This window comes from Lolium perenne, chromosome 4 (genome assembly GCF_019359855.2).
Source record: "Lolium perenne isolate Kyuss_39 chromosome 4, Kyuss_2.0, whole genome shotgun sequence".
In the NCBI taxonomy this organism is placed as follows: Eukaryota; Viridiplantae; Streptophyta; class Magnoliopsida; order Poales; family Poaceae; genus Lolium; species Lolium perenne.
The window spans coordinates 372,387,270-372,399,211 of record NC_067247.2 but is presented as its reverse complement, the minus strand read 5'-3'; the positions used below and the strand labels follow the sequence as shown (position 1 = coordinate 372,399,211).

The 11,942-nt window shown below is 45.4% G+C and overlaps 1 long non-coding RNA gene across 1 annotated transcript; it reads left to right on the top strand.

Moving 5' to 3' along the window:
- The first annotated feature begins 459 nt into the window (after positions 1 to 459).
- LOC127326895 (uncharacterized) lies at positions 460 to 3,538 on the top strand. Its single transcript, XR_007868177.2, has 4 exons — positions 460 to 608; positions 1,492 to 1,567; positions 1,735 to 1,847; positions 3,269 to 3,538. It is a non-coding gene; the product is annotated as an uncharacterized lncRNA (long non-coding RNA).
- Positions 3,539 to 11,942: the final 8,404 nt, after the last annotated feature.

Below are 11,942 nucleotides of genomic sequence, written 5' to 3'. Positions count from 1 at the left end.
CTCCTCCCTCAAGCTCATCCTCACCATGAGAGCCTCCCTCTCCATCTTCTCCCCAACCCTAGATGGTTTAATCTCCTCTTCTTCTTCCTCCATTGCTAAGATTGGATCTTGATGCAGGTGCATGTTGGTCCAAGCATGGAGAAGCTTGAGCTATCCTCAGATCTGAAGTTCTTGAGCAAAGTTCGTCCAAATCCTTGCAGTAATTTCTGCTATCTTGCTGTTTCAGATTCTGGTACGAACTTGTAAAATCCACCAAATCTCGTGCGCAGATCCAAATCGAGTGATTCAAAGTTCTGCAGATAGATACGGAAAAGATCTACAACTTGGCGTTGGTCTCATACTCAAATTCGTTACGGATTGTCCGTGGTAAATAAAGTTCTGTAAACATGCAGATTCACTGTTTGCTAGATTTGTTCCGTTTTACGAAACCTTTTTGAGCAAACTCAACTGTAGGTGAAAGCCCTCTTCAATACCTTCTTTTTGGCGGTGGTTTCACTTCGATTGACCTCCTGAAACTGAAATGGTTCACAGGTCAAGATCTGGTCAGATCTGACTTTGTCGAATTAAACCAGGAGCTTGGGAACGAATCTTTGAGTGAAACAAATTGGGTAAGAACCACCTATTCAATACGTTTCAGATGCAGCTGACCTCATATTTTTGTGATTGATGTACGATTTGTGGTGAATTAAACTTGTTCTGTGTGTTCTGCAGACATGGCTGTTAGCTTTTAAATCACCAAAAATCCATATTTGAACCAAATTGAGTGATTCCAGTTCTATAGGACTACTGAATGTTTTCTTAATCTTCTCAAACAAGTTTCAAACATTTATCTGTTCTGTAACTCCAAAGGTAAAGCAAATGGTATAGACATGCAGTAATCTTGTCAATCTATTTGTGAGAGTTTCAGAAATAATTTGAACCCAAATCCAATTGTGTGTGCATCTATGTTTAAATATCTTTCAAATGCCAGTGGTCTCATATTTTTATGATTTTTCTACGATTTATGGCTTACAGATCTTGTTTTCTGTACAGTCAGATTCAAAGAAATTCCTAAAATTGTAGGTTTAATATTTTTGGGTGATTCCAACTGGGTTAGTCTTGTATTAGTACTGGCCATCTAGGAACAATATTATTAGTCTCTGTTCATGCATATTCGTTACTGTTAGTAAGGTATATGTGTGACATGCATTGTTGGACCAAAACTCGTTGGTTTATTTAAAACCCTTGACCAACTCTTTTTATTAGAAATGGACAACCTTTGTTTTATGCTTGCAAAACAAAACCTCTGCAACTTAATATTAGCCCTATTGTCTTGCTTAAGTTTTCAAATGATGTGGAATATGGTTGTTTCCTATTTTGGGTGTTGTGTTGTGTGAGCCAACTAAGTTAGGAAAACTGTTTTCTACTTTTCCAAAAATGTTTGAAAATGATTTGTGAATGTATTTGATTTCAAACTAATGCTCTTGTCCTCTTTATGATATTATGTACCAGGGGATGTTTGGTTTATACCATGGTGATAACCGAGAGAGGCAATTGCTAAGTTGTGATACTCTCATACCTTTACTAGGTAAATAAATGGGGTTTTCTAAATTTAAAACTCTTAAAGTTGTCGTGTGGTATCTATAAGTCCTTAGTATGTTATACCTTGGCTGCATGGTTAGTTATGGTTGTTGTATGTTTGTTTTTTTGGTGAAATGTGATTGATTGTGTTCCTTTTATATTTTCCGGCGCTAGATGCGAACAATTCCGGAGAAGAAGAAGAAGTGGAATTGGACAAGGATTTTATTTATATTGTTGGGATTCTTATATTGATAGAGTTGAAGAAGTACAGGGACAAATAAGCCAAGGCAAGCCATTTACTTTGACTCTTTGTTGTCCATGTTCTTGGTTGAGATCTTTCTATCCTTGGTCTCTTGATTTCTTGCGGCTCCTTCGGTTTGCTTAACTTGATTCTTTTACATACTTGCCACCAAGTGTGTAATGTCCCCTCTCGATATATTGCATACTTGCTCTAAGTATGTGAATCACATTTCACCACCTTTTGACACCCTAATTCTAGTAAACACTTGGGATAATATCATTAAAATTGCTCTACTTTTTGATCATCTCCATTCATGCTCAATTGGAGTATGGATGACCTTGACACCCCTTCATGTTATGATGGCAATCATTATGCTATTATACATCTTAGTTCACACATAAACTTTAGGTTGGGAAAACCCTCAAGGTTTTACCTTGTTGTAAAAGTTTTTGTTAAAACCTTGGGTATAATGTTATGCCCAAGTGAGAATTTGAGAAAGGAAAGGATTTGGTAAAAATGATGGGAATGAGAAAGTGGTTGGGATATTACGAAAACTTTGGCGCCTAAGTACTCACCCATGACAACAAACTAGCGCAACCACATTACTCCAACATGGGCACGGGGCTTAGCTCGACGTTCGTTCTCTTTAGCATGAGGCACCGCATAACTATACAAGGGTACGGATACCCCCGAGTCCGGGTTGTCGAGGTTGGGACAATAGTATAACGGGAGGCCTTCGGGGCTGACCCGTCCGGAAGACACTATGGGTCTCCTGGCTTGGCGGTGGAGCCACGCTCAAAAGGAGGTGAGCTGCCACATTGTCGGGGAGGTACATACTCCATAGGGTAGGACCTCTTGCTAATTAGAATGGGCGAAAGGCTTCGACTGGTTATCCGATACCGACATACTTTCGTATGATGGCCCGGGGATGATCCCGGCGGATTTATCAGATCTTGTGGGGAAAGTGTGCAAACTCTGCAGAGTTAAATCTATTCGAATAGCCGCGTCCGCGGTAATGGACGGTTGGATTGGCTGTTGCTTAGCCTGATGTGTTTTGTTTATGAAAATGTTTGACAAAGGAAAGAAACGGGATTTGTGTTGGAGTACTCGGAGTACTGGAAAAATGGTTGCTGACCACAATGAGGTGGTCGGAAAGGAATTGATAAAAATTGGGGTCTACCCTTCCTAAGTGTTTATGTCGTGAAAGATCTTCCTAAATTGAGTCAAGTAGTGATGTCTTAGATATATTCTCTCATCTCCTTCACCCATGAAGTTGAGATGCTAACTCCACTAAAACACTTCTTCTCTTCTACATAACATATTCTTGTTATATAAGTGGTCATTTCCTCTTGATCTCCTAGTTAGTCTTCGGTACCTTGTTCTCCTTGATATGTTACTTTGTAAATGGTTTGCGAGTACAATTCCAAATGTACTCACGGCTTTGTCCCTAGCTATTTACTTGGCCAGACTTGAAGGAGTTCGACAGATGAAGAAGGAGTTGGCGACGTCTATGCGAGCTAGGAACGTCTTCCCAGTCAGTTGCCTGTAGGGTTATGGCAGATGACTTGGGTACTGCGCTGCTGAAGTGATGATGCTACTCTGATGTTTAGTTAGGCCCTTCGAGGCTATTATGTAATTATCGGTCATGTGACCATGTTGTAATTTTCTTATTCCGCTTTGTAATTGGATGGTGTAATTTGATATCAGTTCGGTTATGTGTTCACGGCGCACTGATCATGGGATCGTGAACTGTATACATAACAAGGAATTTCGGACAGCTAGTCCGGGGTCCCCACAGAGCAGGTATCAGAGCTATCCTGACTGTAGGAGACCTTAGTTAGCATGGATGTTAGTTAGGAGACAAGTAATTGGGAAAAACTATTTTCGAAACAAATTATTTCTTTAGTAGGAAGCATAGCTTCTACTCCTCTTATTTCTTCAAAACTTCTAAATTCTTATCTCTCCGCTTTATTAAAATGTTTGAAAATTCTTACTCTATTGTCTCATCCACTTCAAACCCACATGGTTAGACGATGTCCCCAACTCAGACCGGAGACTCAAAACTCAAAGATGGATCAATCCCTCGAGAAGAATCGTGTATCTCCAACGACAGCTGTTGAAGATTGGATGTCGACTTAGCCGTACACATAAAGGGATAAAGGATCATGTCTTTGGTTGTCACCGAAGTCTGTCAGAGAGCTGACCTTGTTCCTCTTTGGACTCGCACCTTCGCAGTCGTCAAGGATCAAGATCTCAATTTCTTGACTAGTTATTTTTAGGCCAGCCACGAGAAGATCTCTACTTCAGAAGCACCTCAACAGCTACCTCTTCGAAGACCTCATGTTTCTGGATGTCGAGACTAGAAGTTCTACGCAGCCTTCTCCTCCGCCTCAACATCAACGACTCAATACCCGGCCCCTTCACCACCAACTGCTACAAGGATCCAAGTTGAAGCTGATGCTAATGTTATGAAGACGTCAACATACGCGACCAGCCCCAAACCTATAGGATGGATAGGACAAACTCAATCACTTTGATTGAGCTACCCCGCGCATTAGGAATTTCTGGGTACTTAGAGTACCATGTCTGGTGTGATGATTGCTTGTGGTTCCCTAGTGTGCTGCCTTGAATGTTTGTATCTGTTTGCTGTGTGCATGTATGTCTTGCTATTTAGACGTTTCCGCCCTTTTTAATTGTTTGAAATTTGTGAAACAGAAATTAAAAATGGAAATCTGCCAGTGTACTGTTTTGCTAATAAAAATAGTTTGGTACCTCCGATTGATGTGATTCCAATTGCACTAGAACCAGTATGAAATTATCTTTCAGACGCCAATGACCTTGTGTTTTTAGGATTTTTGTGCGTTTTTTAATAAATAAAACTTGATCACTGTTTCTGGTTAGTATTTTGAGTCTCAAAAATTGAAAAATAAATATTTTTGAATGATTTCAATTGTGTTGATCTTGTTTTGTTACTGTGCATCTAGGAAAAATACCAGTAGCCTCTGTTAGTGGTATTGTGTCTCTGGTTATGGTTTTATGGGTGTCACATGCAATGATAGGATTAAAGTTTGCCTTGCCGATGTATTGCTAACTATTAGTTAAATTGGGTAGACTAACGAAAGACTCTAACTCTAAACCCGTTGGAAGTTGTTTTTCAACCGTCAAGAAAACTAACCCGACCCCTACCTACGCTGACTTCCTTCAAGATCAGCTGGAGCATCTCCCCTACGCCAAGAAAGAAGAAGCCCTACCTTCAAGAGTGACTGCACCTCTACGAGAAGACATGCTAACTTGGTCTAACCTTGGAGTATACTCGCGCTAACCGCGAGGATATCTTTTTGAAACTACCCTCGAACACACCGTCTAACAAGTTGAGAGAACAATAGCGTCAAAGCCGAGCTACACCACATGGTTCATCTGGTCCTCATCAAATGAAGCTTCCGAAGATACTCCAAGACTCAAGATTTTAGGCGTAGTTTACCCGCTAACTTCTTAGTTGTTACTGAAATCAGCACTGACACTCAAGCTGAAGATTGTCTTCGACGACCCCTGTTGCTGCTTCATATGGGTACCAACCAGGCGTTTCTTCAACTTTCTAACTCGCCGCGCGTCCCACATGGTTCAGTTAACACCGTGAGTTCCTCTTGAAGTGGTGGTCTGCACGTCGCCCCCGAAGATTCTTCAGCTGAACAAGGAAGACCGATGACTTCTTCCGAAGCCCCAGACAGAACTACAAGGCAGAAGCTCTGAGTTTTTCCGAGAACCCGATGAAAAAATCTTAAGGGTGGAAGACTTTGTCTTCCACTAAAATCAAGCTAACTCTAAAAAGGTTTTCAGCCCTGCTCAAGCACCGTTGGGTGCACTAACCCTCCCCCAGTCTTGAACCTCCGCCAGGATCGTGAAGAAGCTACAGATCCAACACCTGCATGGAGTAGTCAACCTCTTCATGAAGCTCGCCATCGGCCGAAATCCAACATGTCTCCCAGAAGATGAAGCAAACGACTTTCTCTACAACGGCACGTCTACAGAAGAATGGAGTCTGACTTTGGTTAAACTTTATAACCCCTCTAGTTCTACACCCAGTAATCTCGGGACGAGATTATTTTAAGGGTGGAAGATCTGTAACACCCCAACTTTTTCAACCTTGATTAGTTGTCCTTATTTCAACAATCAGGGGGAACAAAAACTTTTTCTATAGACTAATTAAGGTGAATTGCTTTGATCTGTTGGTAGATGAATTGTCTTGATTTGCTTGTTGAATTTTGTCTTGAGCTACCTCATAGAACGACACCCCTAGTTGTTAAACAAGCAACTCACCAAATAAAACACATGTGTGGCTTAGGAAGAATTGTTTTCCTTCTTACTACATCAAACCTCTCTCCTGATGACAACATGGGTGTGCCATCTTGATTTTTCTCTTTGTGGTACAAGATAGCTCAATCATCCTTAATTCACAACTTGGTGATCTCAATGCATGGATCTCATCTGTGCATCTCCCTCTACAATTTCCACATCCTGCATGTCTCATTCTACCCTTGCATCACATATATTCAACTTGATCTTATACCCTATCCAATGATTCAACTCTAGATCACTTCCTTCACTTTTACCTCTTGTTTTTATTCAAGTTTAATCTTCACAAAACCAAGAGTGGGAATGATGGATACATTTTGTAGCCACCATCTACCCTTGAGTACACTCCTCCCTAAATTAGTTTCCCTCCTCAAAAATCCTACAGTTTTCCTTCTCTAGTTTTGATCACAAAACTACTTCTAGTTTTATTAAAACTTTCCAAGATTTCTCTTCAAAGAAAACAAGGAACTGAAATGGGTTTTGTTTTTCATCCCATTTCTACCAAGTATTGATTTATAAAACATTATCTCTATTTTGCTTTGTTTTAACAAAAAGCTTGTTTATGGTACCTATACCATTTCTTGTTTCCCTCTTGATTTTTTTTACCTTTGAGAAAAAACTCTACCTTACTTGAGAAAGTAAGTAGAATATTTTGAACCCCTATGATCCAACTAGTTTTATCTCAACACTTTCAAACTTCATTCCACTTGAGTTCATTCCCAATTGTCCCTAGACAATTGAGGTGTTTCAAATACTTTTCAAACAAGATCTTTTTCAAATGACAACTCTTGCACATCTTATGCACATCTCTGATCCACCTGTTATCACCAGATTTTGGCCAAATCAGGAGGTGGGCCGTAAGGGAGATGGGCTTGGAAGATTACACGTGGAAGATCTCTGAAGCGGCCTTGCACGAAGAATTTGGGCTAGATTGCCCGTGTATCTTTAATTATAGTAGATTGCATCGTAGATTAAAAGTTAGAGTTTGTCTCGTGCACGGTGGGATTATTCCCACGTTAGAAAGTCCCCTGGACTATAAATATGTATCTAGGGTTTATGGAATAAACAACAACCAACGTTCAACCAACCAAATCAATCTCGGCGCATCGCCAACTCCTTCGTCTCGAGGGTTTCTACCGGTAAGCAACATGCTGCCTAGATCGCATCTTGCGATCTAGGCAGCACAAGCTCCACGTTGTTCATGCGTTGCTCGTACTGAAGCCTTTTTGATGGCGAGCAACGTAGTTATCATAGATGTGTTAGGGTTAGCATAGTTCTTCGTGTAACATGCTATCGTAGTGCAACCCTTGCATGTCTAGCCGCCCTTACACCTATCTTAGGTGTAGGGGCGGCACCTCGCTTGATCATTATTTAGTAGATCCGATCCGTTACAGTTGCTCCTTGTTCATCAAGGATTAGTTTAATATCTACAATAGTTAGGCCTTACAAAGGGCGGGAGGATCCAGCGGCACGTAGGGTGTCGTTTGCTAGTCCTAGACAGGATGTTCCGGGGATCAACCTCGTGTTGGTTTTTAGGCCTTGTCTAGGATCGGCTTACGATCACCGTGCGTGGCCGCGAGGCCCAATCCTGAGTAGGATGATCCGATTATGCGGTGAAAACCCTAAATCGTCGTAGATCTCATTAGCTTTATCTTGATCAAGCAGGACCACCATATATTCGTGGACCCCGTACGAATCATGGGTGGATCGGCTCCTTGAGCCGATTCACAGGATAACCTGAGAGCCGATCGAGGCTCGTATTTAATGTTTACGTGTATGCCATGCAGGAAACTAAGCGAGGCATCTCCATCACCTTCCTGGCCAGGTATAGGTCAGGTGGCACGCCCTTGCAATCAGCATCGGACGTGTGACCAGAAGGCTCTGCGGGCTGTCGCTCGGAGGGACCTCGGCCAGCCGCAGCCCTAGGTTGTTCCCGGCTCTACGGTGTTGCCCGTCGCTGCCCGCCGGTGGGTTTCGGACGTCAACACATTCTGGCACGCCCGGTGGGACAAGCTTCTACATCAACCACCTCGCCATCTACATCTGAGATGGTGGACGGCACGCCAGTCACGTACGAGGATCTGACCGACGAGCTCAAGAAGAAATATGACGAGATCAAAGTCATCCTCGAAGCCGACCTCATCGGCTCTTTCCACACGTAACCCGTTCACATGGCATCGTGGAAGGAGTTCTCGCCTAATGGTGCACTAGATGGGATAGACCTCTACGCCCCGTCGGAAGAACGCACCAGGTCCCTGCGGCGGGGAGATCAACTACTTGGTGGCTCACTCGCTACACCGCCACTCTGAGAACCTGGTCAACACGTTGGAGCGTGTCGCTCTTCGCGTAATCCAGGAGATCATGAGGCACCAGTACTCGCCGTCAGGACCAGCTCTCGGGACGCATCAAGGAGAGTTGCCACTCCAGTCCCGTCCACCGCTGCCATATGCGTTGGCAGCACCAGAAGTGCCGGCTTCACCGGCATTCATCGTCTACAAGATCGGTGGTGACCCTAGTGACTACCAGTTCTTGCCTGAGGCACCTAAGGAGACCCCTCACGGGTACACGTGCACGTATGTGCCAGATTGTGGTAACTGGGCACTCACAAACCAGGCCACAACATCAGGGACTTCTGGGAAAGCAGGAGGGACGTCAGCGACAGAGCTTGAGAAGCAGACGTGGCTAACTAAGTACGCCACCCCGACGAACCTCCAGAGCTCAGCTCTGCAGCTTGGCTCGTAGCTGGAAAAGCAAACATGGCTGGCTAAGTACGCCACCCCGGCGAATCTTCAGAGTTCAACTCCTGCAGCCAGCACAGCGGATCAGATCAGTACCATACTGAGAGATCAGTTCGGCATGGTGCCGAAAAGGAGGGCAATCGGCTATTCCAAGCCGTACCCTGACGACTACGAGATGATCCCGCTGCCACCTAAATATCGGCTCCCTGATTTCTCCAAATTCAGTGGATCAGATGGGCCCAGCTCCATCGAGCACGTAGGCCGATATTTGGCACAACTAGGACCGGCTTCAGTGTCGGATCAACTACGCGTGAGGCTCTTCTCACAGTCCCTCACGGGATCGGCTTTCGGATGGTACACCTCGCTACCACCAGACTCCATCCGGACTTGGAAGCAGTTGGAAGAGCAGTTCCATATGCAGTACCATTCAGAGGCTTCCGAGTCTGGCATTGCCGATCTAGCACAATTACGTCAGAAGCGTGGAGAAACAGTGACATAATACATCCAGCGCTTCAGGAATCTTAGGAACCGATGTTATTCGGTTCGTATAACAGAAAAGGAAGCAGTCGAGTTGGCAGTAGCGGGCCTTGTAACACCGCTCAAGGACATGGCCTCCCAAGCAGACTACCCCTCACTGGCGCACATGGTTCAGAAACTGTCGGCATATGAACAGCGCCACCCGGACCTGTACCAGGATAAATTCAAGCGTGCAGTAGTCCTGGTCGATGCAGAGGAAGACGAAGTTTCTGCGGGAGATCAAGAGGTAGCAGTGGCTGAATGGACTCGGGGAGGAACCCCCGTGTCCTGCAAATGGGTAAAGCCACCAGGCCCGCCCCGGGGGTTTGATTTTGACGTGACCAAGACTGAACAAATCTTCGACCTCCTACTCAAGGAAAAGCAGTTGAAGATACCCGAAGGTCTCAAATTCCCCACGGTACAGGAGCTGAACGGAAAGCCATACTGCAAATGGCATAACTCACTCTCCCATGCCACCAACGACTGCAGGGTTTGGCGTCAGCAGATCCAAATGGCGATAGAACAAGGACGTCTGATTTTCAACCAGTACGCCATGAAGGTCGACACCCAACCCTTCCCCGCCGTTAACATGGTGGGATGCACTTACCCTAAAGGTTGCCAGCCAGGATCCTCGTTCAGCATCAACATGGTAGGACTTGGACACCACTCTGGCAAGGATGGAGACGAGGGCAGTTGCTCTCGTAGCAAGGACACAGAGGAGGCCGCTCCACGCGATCGGCTCCGTCATGATGGCAAGCGCTACGTCATAGAGGGAGAAGTGAAGAACGTAAGATATCAGCGACCCCTCTCTGATCACCTCCTCAACAAGTATGTGAGTCAGTATGACCAACGCCGACGATCAAGCGATGATGATGAAAGAGATCGTCTGGCTAGAGACGCCAGAAGACATCATCAGCACGATCGCGATGAGGAGGAGCACGAGCGCCGTGCCGAAGAAAAATCAAGGGAGCAAGACGACAACGATAGGCACTGGGACTGCCCCTTCTTCAGACACTGCTGGGATTCAGGAATGAGCCGATTGCCCACAATCGGCAATTGCCCAGAATGCAACCGGAAGAAGAAGGAGGCAGCCAACGTGTCTGTGTTCAAGCGCCTAGGGCCTCTCCCGCCACAAAGCAAACGCGCTGAAGTCACCTCGTTGGGCAGATCTCGAGGATTCAGAAGACGAGGGAGAAGAAGAAGAAGACAGGTACCACCGGCCAAGGTGGTGCCCTGACGGACTCAGCCGTTCCCAAAAGCGCAGGGTTCAGCGATTGCGCGGCCTGGAGGAAGCTGAAAGGGTATACTTGCATACGCTAAGGAAGGCACGACCTGATCTGGCTGCGAAAGTTCAGCGAACCCTGGACGAAGAGGGTCGGCCACGGAAAATGGAGTGGCGCCCCAAACAAAGGAAAGCCGATGATGAAACATCGGCTGGCACAAACATGGTGCTCGTCCTTCCGACGGAGCTTGGTGCTCCACGATTACACGATGCACTCAAGATGGACGACAGCAAGCGCATAAAGTCAGAGGTTGGGCTGGTTTTATCCACCAGCCTGACCGAGTAGCAAGGACAAACCGACGAGCAAACGTGGCGAGGCTGATCCTTGTGATCGGCCCCAAAAATCTATGAAGGGACATTACAGAACCTTCAGTCAGCGCTTCAATCAACATGGCGGCCGATTCCAGCAATCGGCCAAAATTATCTTCACCACATGTTCTGCTTGTGTTCAACATCGATCTACTGGGCAGCGACCACGTCGGCGGATGAAAGTCAACACGAATCCTCGCAGAGCCGACGTACAAGTACAGTGCCTTGGCTAACCACAAAGCCGATATCTGCAGTCACCTGGCAGATTCGGCTTGGGGGGCATATAGTCAGATGAACATGTGCAGATAAACATGTGTAAACATGTATGCAGTGAAACATTGGGGGCTGATTAGGAAAAATCGGCCAGTAAAAAAAAATTTCATGACATACAGCCGATGCACAGCCATCGACTCTAGTACAGTTACACAAGACCTACTGGCTATGTGCTCAGGGCCCACATTGTCGCCAAGATGGTCAACCCTTTGCGTCAGTTAAGCTGCTGGTGTTTCATCTACAGCATCGGCGCCCAGTGGAAGGAAACTGATCGATGGGGGCAAGTCTGGCTGATTCTTCATGGTGGCTGTCTCGGATTACCAGATTACCTAAGGTCAGAGCCTTTTTGTTTGATCTGGGCATCCGTGCTAGTATTCTCGCCTTAATTGAGGCTCGGGGGGCAGCTCGCCCTGAAATATCTTTGTTTTGGAGAGCCGATTTCGTTGGAATCGGCTGGTTCCATACTAATAACTTGGAGGCCAATGATCACGTGTTTGGCTGATTCATTGCTATTCTCGCCTTGGGTGAGGCTTGGGGGGCAACTCGCCTGAAAGTTTCTTGGCTCTGGAGAGCAAATTTGGTTGGAATCGGCTGGCTCTACATCGCAACTGTTCTGAAAAGGGGTGTTTTTGCTACAGAGGTATCAGCTTTAGCATCCAAGCTGATTCAG